The sequence below is a fragment of the Ammospiza nelsoni genome, chromosome 10 (genome assembly GCF_027579445.1).
Source record: "Ammospiza nelsoni isolate bAmmNel1 chromosome 10, bAmmNel1.pri, whole genome shotgun sequence".
Lineage (NCBI taxonomy): Eukaryota > Metazoa > Chordata > Aves > Passeriformes > Passerellidae > Ammospiza > Ammospiza nelsoni.
The window spans coordinates 17,457,917-17,470,085 of NC_080642.1; the positions used below are offsets into that span (position 1 = coordinate 17,457,917).

General features: G+C 40.2%; 1 long non-coding RNA gene across 2 annotated transcripts in view; it reads left to right on the top strand.

Annotated features, from left to right (window-relative positions):
* The window catches only part of LOC132077683 (uncharacterized), a 35,313-nt gene that overhangs the window by 4,946 nt on the left and 18,198 nt on the right, over positions 1 to 12,169 (top strand). For both annotated transcript variants that reach the window (XR_009419093.1, XR_009419094.1), the window contains exons 2-3: positions 5,987 to 6,073; positions 6,583 to 6,610. This is a non-coding gene — a long non-coding RNA (uncharacterized LOC132077683). The remainder of the gene's footprint in view (positions 1 to 5,986; positions 6,074 to 6,582; positions 6,611 to 12,169) is intronic.

Sequence of the window (12,169 nt, forward strand, 5' to 3'; positions counted from 1 at the left end):
ACTGCATTTGATTATCCTCATTTCTTATGGTCACCTGATTGCTGGACTTTGCTGCGCACAATGGTGCCATGTGAAAATCAAGAGATAATTGGGCCCATTTAGTTTGCCTTTTTTTTTGTCTGATGAAACACTTTGATTTTTTTTTCCCTCTTTTGATTAAAATTTTCAAAATTTCTATTGGAATGGACAGTGGGACCTCAGGAGAGGTTATGTCTGTCTTACTCTTATGCTGCATTTAGTGGAAATTTGGTCTTTTTTTGGTACATTATTTTGAAATACTTGGTACTTTGCAGAGAGACAATAAGCAGGATTATGTGTACCAGACAGCATGAGGATTCCAAATCCAGAACATTTGTAATTTCAGTTAATATTGTGTGACTGAGGGAGGAATTTGATCTGTTTTAGTTTTGAATCTCTCAGTTCTGTTGCTGACCATTAATTTTGCATCAGCATAGACTAAAAATGCCATCCTTTATAAATACCTACTGGAGGAATAGTAAAAAAAATTTTAGAGGGCTGTGTTCATTATCATTTTACTCACATCTCACACACTCACATCTATTGCAAATCGGTCTGCTGTTCCTAAAGTCAACCTTGCATCCTCAGTTCACACCAGCTAAGGATCTGTCCAGTGTTGCTGATTTTTGAAAGACATTTCCTTCACTTCCAGTGAGTTAACTATTTTGTACATGGGGTATGCTAAATTGTGTGTGGCTTTTGTTGAAATGAAAGAAACTTTGGGTATTGTTTTTTATTTACTTCTATTTTTCCATAAATTCCTGCAAGAACTGCTTATTTGTCTATTACTTAGTTTATTTTTAATCTGAGTCTCAGCTCTTCCTTCTTTCCTTCATCTTAATTCATTTTTCAGTCAGAAAATAGGACACCTGTTAGCCAACTGTGAGCTGAATTTTTGTAATTTACAGAAAGACTGGTCATAAAGTGCTCAAAGCTCTGGGGACTTGGGTACCACCCACTGCAGAACAGATTAATTTCACAGTGTTTTTCTGCATTTGCACAAATTAAAAATGAGAATCTGTACTTTGTTTGTTTGAACTTCTTGAATTAAATTTCTTCAATTCATTTTGAGCTTGGGTTTGGGCAGTCAGCATTTTCAAAAGTCTCCAAATTCCAAGTTCAATGCCAGTTGGATGTGCAGGCCTCTTTCTCTGCCTGTATCCCATTAGTTTCTGATGAAAAAGGATTAATTTCTGTAGCTTTGTTCCTCACCAGTTTCCTCCACTTGGACATTACCCTTGTTTGCACGTGTCAGCCCTGTTGCTCCTGTATTACATGTTATTGCTGGATAAAATGCTAATCTCTGGGACTTTCAATTTGTGTTCACTCCTCCCTCAATCAATGCTGCTTCATGTTGGAATTGGTGTTTGAAGAAACAGAGCTGTGGCTTCAGGGATCTCTCTTGGTTGTTTTGGGGAAACTTTGCTTTGATTAGCAGTGAGTCAGTGATGTAATGTAATTCAACCATGCTTAAATTTAGCCAAACCAGTCCAGATCTTTGGGGATTTTTTTTTTTAATTCTCTTGTCTCCTTCCTTGCAGTGAGAGAGGATAGAAGTGTTCACCCCCTTGGCCCTTGTGGGAAGTTGCCATGAAAACAAAACTTTTCAAACCTGCTGAAACGTGGAAAACCCACACATGGAAAACTTTTGGGCCAGAAAGAATTGCTGTAACAATAGTTTGGTAACTCAGAACTTACTGAATCACATCTCCCTCTAGGGTTTAGATGTCCCTGGATGGGGTCAGGCTGCCAATTGATGACTCTGCCTGTAGCAAGTTTTGCCATTTATAAAATGTTTCCTTGCAGTTCCCATGATGTTTTTACATGCAAGAAACTGTTCTGAGTTACAGCATCCCCTCATTGCTGGCACTGTACAGGAGTTAACCTGAATCATCATCTTGATGACTGAACTGCAGATTTTGGGTTTTCCACAAAATTTTTGTTGGTGATGTGGGTTTTTTTTTTCCTCCCTAATTATTTTTTCTACTTTGGTAAATTTAGATGGGTCTTCTACGTTGCACTGAGCAGTTCAGTCAGAAGTGCTCAAGTAAGGCTGAGGATTAGCATTAACTCTCTTTGGTTAATGAAGTGAAATAGGAGCCTTCCTGAAGGCATTTAGACTGAATTATATAAAAATTTATTTTAAGACTGGTCTATCAGCTTCTGGTGTATCTTGGCCCACTGACCAGGTAGGCTAACAATTATTTACTTCACTTTATCAAATTATAGGAAGAAATTTTACATATGAAAGAGCAAGCAGTAGTATGTAACACTTAGAAGGGCAGATTATTTTTATCTGATATTTCTTCATAGTCATAATTTCTTTATATACTAAACTGAATAGATGCAGCAATTATTTGAGGAATTAGTCTGGTTTTCTGTTCTGAGAGGTGGATCTTGAGGGCTGACAGTGCATCTTTACTACAGGAGGATAGTTTACAAAATATCTATTAGCTGTTGCCTGGTTTCATGCCTCTCCATTCCACTGTAATTGGATAAACTACAGAATATTGTTAACTTATTACCTGTTTTGTTGAAATAGAACTGAGTCAATGGTGTGATCAAGGCCAAAGCAGGTACCAATCTGAATTGGCTGTTGCTACCTGTTGGCATAAATCACTTGAATAGATCAGCCCTGGGGTGCCCAGATTAAATTAAGACAAGTTGGACATGACCAACATTTCAAAGGCTGTTCTGAAATTAGGAATGAATTCTTTTGTTCTTGCTGCCTGCTCTTTAAAAAAATCACTGCAATGACACTGCTCTCCTTGTACTAATAAAGAGTGCAAAGGTAAAGGCACAGTGGTATGTGGATGGATTTTGCAGACTTCAGGAATAGACTGTTTGCCTTTCCTGCATTTATTCCATAAAGGAGGGCTAATCTACTACAGTGCTGCTTTTTTTTCCACAGACCATGCCCAACTCACATGTACAACTTTTCCATTCTAGAACTAATTAGTTTTGGTTGAGTAAGTCATCAACATTAAGTAACAATAAGAATCGTATTTCCAGGAACACTTTCCTTGTTACAGAAAGTTGGAATCAACTGTGGAAGTGTGGTTACTGAATCTACTTACTTTTTACAGAGTTTTATTTAAAGACAGAGCTTCCTCCTGTAATACAAACTCTTGAAATGATTGGACTGTAGTTGTAAAATTTTAGACTGTGAATGTAAAGTTTTGTTGCTCTCTGATTTTAATAGAAAGATTTGCATATTCTGAAAATCTTCCCAATATGAGGGGCAGTTCTGCTAACAGAAAATTTTAAGAAAACTCTTCTCTGGAATCTTTTAAGAATAGATTAGATAAGTGTTGGCTCGGGTGGAGCTCTGAAAATCCCTGCAGTTTCACACTTTCTGTGAGCCATGCAATCTATTTAGTCCATTTGTGTTACACAGGACTGCAGCTGGTTTCAGTTACAAAAGTTTTGTTTACCCTGCCTGGGCTTCAACCTTCAGTTTAGGGGCAGATTCTGCCACTGAAGAACCATGTACAGTGCCCCTCTCCCTGAAAATCAGCCTGGGCTTCCTTTTTTCATCCTCTAAGGATCAGGCTGGTGTCTACCACCTGCTATTCCTTCTGTACCAGAGAGAAATTTCAGCCCTTCCCCTCTTGTGCTTATTTTCTCCTCACACTCTGTGCCAGAGGATGCACCTTCTGCTGGTTTTTACCTACCTGAAGGCTGCTTGCCTCAATCTCCTCCTTTCCTCCGTTATTTCTGGCCTGTCTCCAAGGAGGATGCAAATATGTCTGTCCTGAGGTCTGAGTTTTGGGCTGTTTGATCACTCTTAGGTAAATGATTTCTGCATATTCTCCCTTTTTGGTCTCTCTTGATAATCTTCTGCTGCAGTTCTGCTTTGATTTCACACTCTGTACATTTACAGTCAGGCAAGGTTCCAGTAAAATAAATGGATTCCCCCGATGCACTGTGGGACATGTTTCTTTTGAATGGTGTCATGTTCTTTCTGACTTGTTTTTTCATTACTCAGAAAAGAGGGAGAAAGGTGAAGACCTTGGGCTTTTACATTTCTCAGTTGTCTCCTTGCTTTTCATTTTAACTTTCACTTCTTGTCTTTCATCGTTCTACCACCCAAATGTGCTTGGGTCAAAACAAAATGTTTCACCCTTTCACAGTTTTACATTCAGGCTTTGCTGCAGAATCAGCACATTAGCCTCATGGCAAGGGGAAGCAGGTATTGAGGAACAAAAGAGCCTAATCACTTTTTTCTTTTTTCCCCCCTTGCTTTGACTGTCTAATGTTGTTAGTTTACTTCCCACTAGAATATACAAGTGAGGAGCTTATTGACCCACTGAGGCCTGCCCTTATTAACCCGGAAAAAATCTAATCAAGCAATCCATCAGCACTGTGAACTAACAAGTTCAATTGGTGCCTGCAGTTTCTGGTTTCTTTCACAAACATGGATCCAAGGTTCTTTGAACTGACCATCCTTGTTTACTTTCCTTGCTGAGTGTGTTCATTTGTTTCTCAACTCAGCTGTGTGATGGGTGGATAAGTTTTGTCTGTCCCTTGCTACAGCCTCATGTTTAGCTTTGTGCTGCCTTCTTTTTTGGCAACAGCTTAATTCAAAGAGTTGAGTGATATCAACTTGTCAAGTTCCTTTAATGCACGTGTACCACGTTCATTTCTGGGGCAGACTTTGGTACATGCAGATATAAAACCTCACTGCAGTTACCCTGACCTGACCACACTCATGATTCCACTTTCAGCCTGGCAATCGAGATCCGCTACAGTGGTGGGCAGCACAGAAAAGGAGCACAGTGACTTTCTAGCAGCTCTTGTCTTGGGCTCTCTGTGCTAATCCAGTCAAATCAGGCTTGAACATTGACATTTCTGAGACTGTCACCTGTGTTGTGCTCAGCCCATCAGACACAGCCCCAAGCAAGCTGCAGTTAAAAGAACCCTGAATTTTTCCCTGGTTTCCTCCTGTTCATTCCACAATGCCCAACATCTTCTTATTTACAGAGCCTAAAGGAATTGTGTTTCCAGAGTTTTAAATCCCAAAGAATGCTTTGCAGTGGAGAGGAGGGTTGTGTAGCTTTAACTTTTACAGCTCTGCCTTGGTGTGACAGTTTTTCCAGGAGAACAGCAATGTCACTAGCTGAAGTTGGGGTTAATGTAATGATAGCAAGTCCTGCTGTTCTGACTGGCTCTATGGATGCACTGTGGATCTCAGGCTGTGTTTCAGCTGGAGTCCAGGGAATCTTGTTGGGCAGAGAGAAGAAATCATAATTAATAAAAAAAAAAACCAAAAAACAAGGCAAGAAAGCACAAATGTAGACCAGCAGTTTTCCTGGGCACTGTAGGTTTCCAATACTGCCCAAGAACAGTCACACCTTATCTGTTCTCACATCTGGGCCAAAGCTTTACTTCATGTGGAAAGGGTACAGCTGCGCAATGCCAAAGCAGCAAGTGAGGATCCAAATCCCAATTTTCCTTTTGCTGGTTACTGTGCATTGCATGTCATGTATTCCAGGCAATGTGTTTCCTATTTGCATAGCTGTTTATATTTTAAACAATCCTATCTCAGAGCAACAATGTGTATTTGCTTTTTAAATATTTGTTTTGATATATTTCCCAGTTTCTGGTCCTGGCACATCAAACTCAATAGAATACACTCTGGTTTTGGGAAGATGAAATCAGCCAGTGATGTAATCTTTGTAACTGATGTCTCTCTTTGCTTCATGGCTGGACTAAGTTTGCTTTTTTAATTTTATCTCTTATAAATTCAACAACAAAGGATAGACAATAAAACTTAGAGATTTCAGACGCTCCCTGTATTTTAAATTTGTAAGAAAATCATCTAAGTGACTGAGCTGGGATAGAAGTCAGTAAGAAACAGAGCTAAGACAAACAACCACTAGACTCAATGCCTGTCACTCAGCAGAGATATTTAATGTGGAAAGGGATTGTTACTCTAAATTGACTGCAAAATTCTCCCTGTTTGCAGGAATCCCCCTTATCCTGGTGCTGCAAACCATGGCTGGTAGCCAGGATACAGTGAGATGAGGAAGCTTTCCTCTCTGCTGAATGACAGGTTTGGATTTGATGTGTCACATGTTACTGTCCAGTGGCAGTCCGGCTTTGGTGCTGGCAGATCAGATCCTGGGTGGTTATTCTTATTATGTTATTAATATGGTATTTATTAATTATTATATTATTTATATGGTTATTATATTGTATAGTTGCCATTGACTTTACAGCTGACACTTGCAAACCTGGTGAGTCCTGACAGAAAAGCTGAGGGAGTGTAGGAAGTCCTGTCAAAGCAAAACCTTCAAGAAGCTTCAACACTGTACTAAAAGGAAAATTATTTTTTTTCCTAATTATTTTGTTAATTTGCTCATTTTTGATAAATCAGTTTAGGAAGCTCACTTCAATTAATTTTCAATCCCCTCCCACTGCTGGCACACTGTAACATGGGGATCTCTGTATCAGTCAGGATCCATCTCAGGACAGCAAGATCTTCCTGACTGTTGAACCATTTATTTATGTAAGAACCACTCTACTGTTGGAGATGTGCATTTAACCTTTTTCTGGTTTCAGAAAACGGACCTAATTCAAGAGAGTGAAGGTAATAAAACATTTTCTTACTACAAATGTTATTTCCCTTGAAATATCACCTCATTCAATTTATTCATTTTTAATTGTTATGCCTGTACACACATGTGAGAAGCAGAACAATCTTTTTTTTCCTGTAAGGAGAGAATACCATCTTTTTTAGCAGCATACAAATTGTGAGATGCTTTGAGTGATATTTTGGCCTAGGATTTTATGGGAAGTGATGGAAAATAGCTAAAAATATTTAAGGAAAAACAATGGCAGACAAATAACACTCAACAATACAGCTTTTCTAATTATCTGGATTTCAAAAGAACAGATGTTAAAAAGAATAATTTTTTCCTTTATTCTTTCCCTCACAAAACCCCTAATTTCTAACTCTCTTCAAAAACCTAAATGAAACAAAAGTACTACTGAGGCCAGAAGTCAACCAAACTCATTGGTTTAAATATCCTAAGTTGAGTGGAAATTCTGAGATGCTGTGAAAGGAAACCTGAGTTGTGAGACATCATATTAAGGATGGAGGAGCAATAACTGGGTGCAATGGCAGTGAGGGGTTGTTTAGTGGTATCTGAGCAGACACTCTGAGTAGGTGTCATTGTCACACATTCAGCATTTCCCTTTGTGTTGCTAGAAGCTCCTCTATGAAAAATGCAGGCCCTTTATGTTGCTTTGACCCCAGTAATGATTAAGGTAAACACTTTCAAAGTCATAGGTGAATGGCCACATGTGGCTTCTGTTGACTTTAGTGGAGCCTCTCCATGAGCTTCTGTGCTCAGTGTTTGGTTTGTCTGTGAGTGTGGAATCCTGCCTGTTCTGGTTCATCTTGGGCTGGAGACCACAAAAAATACATTTTTGAAGTAGTGGCCTAAGAAAAAGCCACAGAAACATATTACAAAGTTGCAACAATATTCAAGGACAAGTACAGAGATGATATGACAGATGGAAATGAAAGCAGAAAAAGGAATGTGGTCTGGAGACCAAATATGTTGGGTAAGTTTAGCCCACAATGGAAATTTTGAAGTTCAAGCAATCACACCAATCCCATCATCCACAAAGCTTGGTTAAAACTTTTGATAGAATTCCAGTGGTATTTGTAAAAGGTTGATTTTAGTCCTAGCAGCATTTTTCCATAATGAAACAGGAAAAAAAAAAAGAGAAAATAGAGTGAGATTTATAGTTATGTTTGACATTGACAAAAAGCCCCCAGTGCAGATTTGCTGATCCTTGCCCTGGAAATCCATGGAGTCTGTGAGTTCTTGTTAAATGGGACTCACAACAGCTCACATTCTCTCCCCTGGACCTCCCCCCCCCTGCCTTTTGTTGTTGCCAGCTTTGAAAACAAATTCCTGAACTATGTGGTCAAAAATCTTTGGAGTATCCCACACAGCACAGGTGTAACTCAAGAATCCTCCAGCGAGCTTCCCACCCCTGCTCCATCTGCTCCTGGCACCTGATTTATTACAGCACACAGGTCAAACCTGTCTCTGCTGCTCGACTGCTCATAAACTCCTTTTTGTCTGAGGAAGAGGGGATAGTATTAGCACTCAATAAATCATAAAGTGAAAGAGGAGTAGGAGTAGCAATATCACAGCTTTCAGCCTGGCTTTGAAGCCCCACGTTGGGCAGTAGAATTACAAGTGCGTTTTGGCCAGAGGCATCTGAGGCCACCTTGGCTCCTGAGGTTGCTGAGCCTTGGTTGCCCTCCCTGGGCTGTGGGGTGACCCTGCCCTGGGCTCCCAGAGCAGGGGAAGGAGTGCAGGGCTTGGGAGCTGCCTCTCCCCTCCAGCACGAGCAGCTGCTGCAGTGTTTGGATAGCCAGGTTGGCTTTGCCACAAATGGCCCCCAAGCTCCTGGTGACCCAAGCTGTCAACACTTCCCTGGGAATTCGGGATGGGATTTTCTGAAGAACCCTGTAGAGACCCAACTCTGTTCCCTTGAACACTGGTGGTGATGCTTGTATTGTTTTTTGTGGGAAGTGCTGCTTTGGAGGCAAAAAAAATTCTCAGTGTCTTTGTGGTTTTGGTGGACAAAATAGAGGTGCAAAATGCTGGTGTTTAATCTCACATTTCCTTTTGCTTTGGTGCTCTGGTGAGTTGTTTATTTTCAACCTTTTCATCACTGGAGGAGTAGCTGGGAGTTTTGCCTCAAGCTGTCATGACACAAGCTGAATAAATAGAGCTGCGGAGAGCTTTATCCTCACTCTGTTTTTTCACAGTGCTGAAGAAAACTACAGATTTAGGATCAGATCCAAAGCAGAGGGAAGTCAATGAAAGCATTTTTGTTGTTTTCACTAAAATTTTGATTGGGATGCCTCTCGTAAAAAAATGAGAAGCTTCCTGTACAAAAATTCCACCAAATTAATTAACTTTGCTTAGCATCACACTTTCCTGTAGTGTAGTAAAATCAGAAAATTATAGTGATTTTTGAAGGATGGAAAGGTGTCAAGTCCAGCAATTAATTTTTCACTCCATTCTCATTCTTACTAAAGACTGGAAGAATTGCACAACTGTTCAGTGTGAAGTTTGAAGACTGAAGGGTGGGTAACAGGATTGAGATGATGAAACTTAACAAGACTCTGAGATTGAGTGGATGCTGTTAATTCTGCTTGTTGGGTTGGATGGTTACAAAATGCTCAGATAGCTGAGCTGCCTGGCTGTATTCTTAAAAACAGACATAAACAACCCAAAACACAAGCTCTGATATGTGCCTGAGAGAGGATTTGATAGATCTGTTTAATATTCCTTTCTCCAAAGGTATTTAGTAGCATTTTCAGACAGATATTTTGTATCATGAAAAATTGTAAAGAGGGCAGGATTGCTCTTCAAGGCTGAAAAATGAGCTTGCAAATGTCATCCTGTGGTTCTGTGTGCACTGAGGCTCTGCCTTGGGAGGCAGAAAAGTTCTCCTTCTGGCATTCTGGTAACCTTACCACAGCTTGAGAGAGTTAGTTCCAAACCCTGGTGTACTTGTGCACAGATTTTCTTCTGTCAATTTCGATGATAAAACAGGAAATTGAGTTTTGTCTCAATGGCTTATAGATGCCTTAAGTATGAGGTGAGGTGGAACAGCTTCATTTTGTTCCACAACTGGAATTGAGGCATTTGCTTCTCTGGCAAGAGAACTTGTGGAGGGACCAGAGCTGAGTTGCTGTTAGATTATAGTGTGTGCTCTTATCTAATGAAATTAAGACTCTTTGAAGCTACTATGACACAGTTGCAAGCTTTTATTTGGAGTTAAACACAGGTGTAATTTAAATTAATATATCAGGTCCCACTGGAAATGTGGTTTGGAAATTCTGTTAAAATTTCCAAAGGAAGTATCCCCATGGTCACTTTGCCACTTGCTGGAAATGATTGGCAGTTGTACCTCAAAAAAATGAGGTGGGTACTGCAAGATACTGTGGAAGGACAGGCAAAATGTGTGAACCAATCAGGCTTTACCATTCAGGTGATGGAAAAAATCTGTTTCACAGTAAATATCCATTTGAACAATGTGATCTAATTTTTGCCAAACACAGATATTGGTGGATTTTTTAAGTGATAAAAATATGTATCATTAAAAAAAACAAAACAGTCAAACAAAACCCCCAAACCATCCAGAGTACTTTGATTAGTTCACTCTCCCATCTCATCTATTATACATAAAATTTCTATGTGTACTTCCATGGCTGATGGGGAATTACCTCCTCTGAGGAGGTAAAAGAAAGCTTTCAGAGGCATGGAGATGTTGTATGTTTTAAATTTGAGTAGCTCTGCAAAAGGTATGCAAAGACAAGTTTATAAACCATGTATTCAAGGGGATTGCAACACATCATGAATTTAGATAATCTAGTGTGGCCATGGATCACAGTGCTAAATGTCTGGGAAAAGTGGAGAAAAGGCAGCAGGGGAAAAGAAAAAAAGCTGTGTTCTGACTAATCAGTCCATCAGGCGCTGCACTGGCGTGGTGTGCCATGCAGCCACGCTCTTCCCAGGCACAGAGACTCTCACATGACATGAGATAAGCCCGGGGCTGTAAATCCTAGCAGTCACATTATACACCAAAACAAGAGATAAATGCATGTTGTATTTATCTTGCTGCAGCCTGGAGTTTACAGTTGTTCTGTCTTTTACTGCAGAGTCTCACTTCAGCCTTTCCCAGCCCCATCTCCCACATGAGTGATTGGTGCAGATTTAGAGCAGTAGTGAATATCTGCTTAGGTAAATGGTGAGATCTGTTCAGGCTGCCAGAGAAATTGTACACACACCTCCATGGAATAAATGGGCTATAAAGAAATATTCAATATCCTTTTGTCCGCTTCCCTTTCATTTGGACACACAGGTTCAGTGCTTTTTTTGGGTTTTTTTTCTCAAGGATAGCAGTACTGTGGCTGAGTCAGGCTATGAACAATATCTGTAAAAGCTGCAACCTTTTACTCACACCAAGGGGAGCTTGAAACAAGCCCACAGATACTATCCAACTGTGTAATCACAGATGTTTCACTGAAAAACCTTCTGTGCAGCCTCTCACTAAACCCTGTTGGAGTGACAAGAGCATGAGGTGTCAGTTGTTCTGCTTTTTGGGACAATTATGAGGCACATTTATTCTCAGGCTGGAGTACAGCAAGAAACTTCTCTGTGCTGTGGAGCACCAATACGAGGTGCTTTTCTGTGATTGCTGTAAGCAAAAGCTGTGAGTTCCACCAGCTTTCCAATGGCTGTCCTGACTCCTTGTGGCCACTGAGGACACTTGCCATGCTTAAGCTAATTTTTCAGACCACAGGCTTTTCTCTATTCTAAATGTCGTGCAGGTCAATGTTTGGTGTATTTAATTGAAATATGTCACTTATTCTTCAATTCTGTAGAAATCTCCACCTGCCTGACCAGAGGGCTCTGTGAGTTAGGGGATGACTGTAGGATCTTCATTAATGCTGAACTTTTGCTTGCTGTAAAAGCATTCAGGGCAAGGTAGAAAATGCTGTAAATGTTCTTTGCTGTTAGTCTTGCCTGTCCTGTGTGGTGAGTACCCCTCCCAAAGCTACAGGGGCAGCAGGTATAAAAGATGGAGAGAATCAGATATTTTTGTCTGGAAAGCTCTGTGATACAGGGATGTAGTGGAAACCACACAAGTTTCCATTCCTGAGTTGTCTTTTTGCCTTAATATTAATTTGTTGGATTGTTTAGCAGGACTGAAATTTGACAGAAGGGAAATAATCTATCTATGTAATGCTGACAGGAGTTTTCCCTTGCTTTATGGGATTAGTGTGCAGTGGGAGGTTGGGTTGTTTTTCTTTTGGGTTCTTGTCTGTGTAAGAATAGATGACAAACATCCTGACTGATGCAGTTACCCAAACATCAGTAGCAGGCACTGCCTCAGAGTATTTCAGGATTAATGCAGCTACAGAGAAACAATATCTGAGCACTTCCAACACCTGAAAACTGCCTACACTTCTTTGGATGTGCTTGGGACAGCTTCTGGGAGGGGAGCAAAACAAAACAAAGGAGATCTTGCTCAGGGCCATTAAATTAAATCCTAGATTTGGCAATGTAAGAAGCTCAGCACAGTTCTGTTCCTACAGAATTGTGGGTGG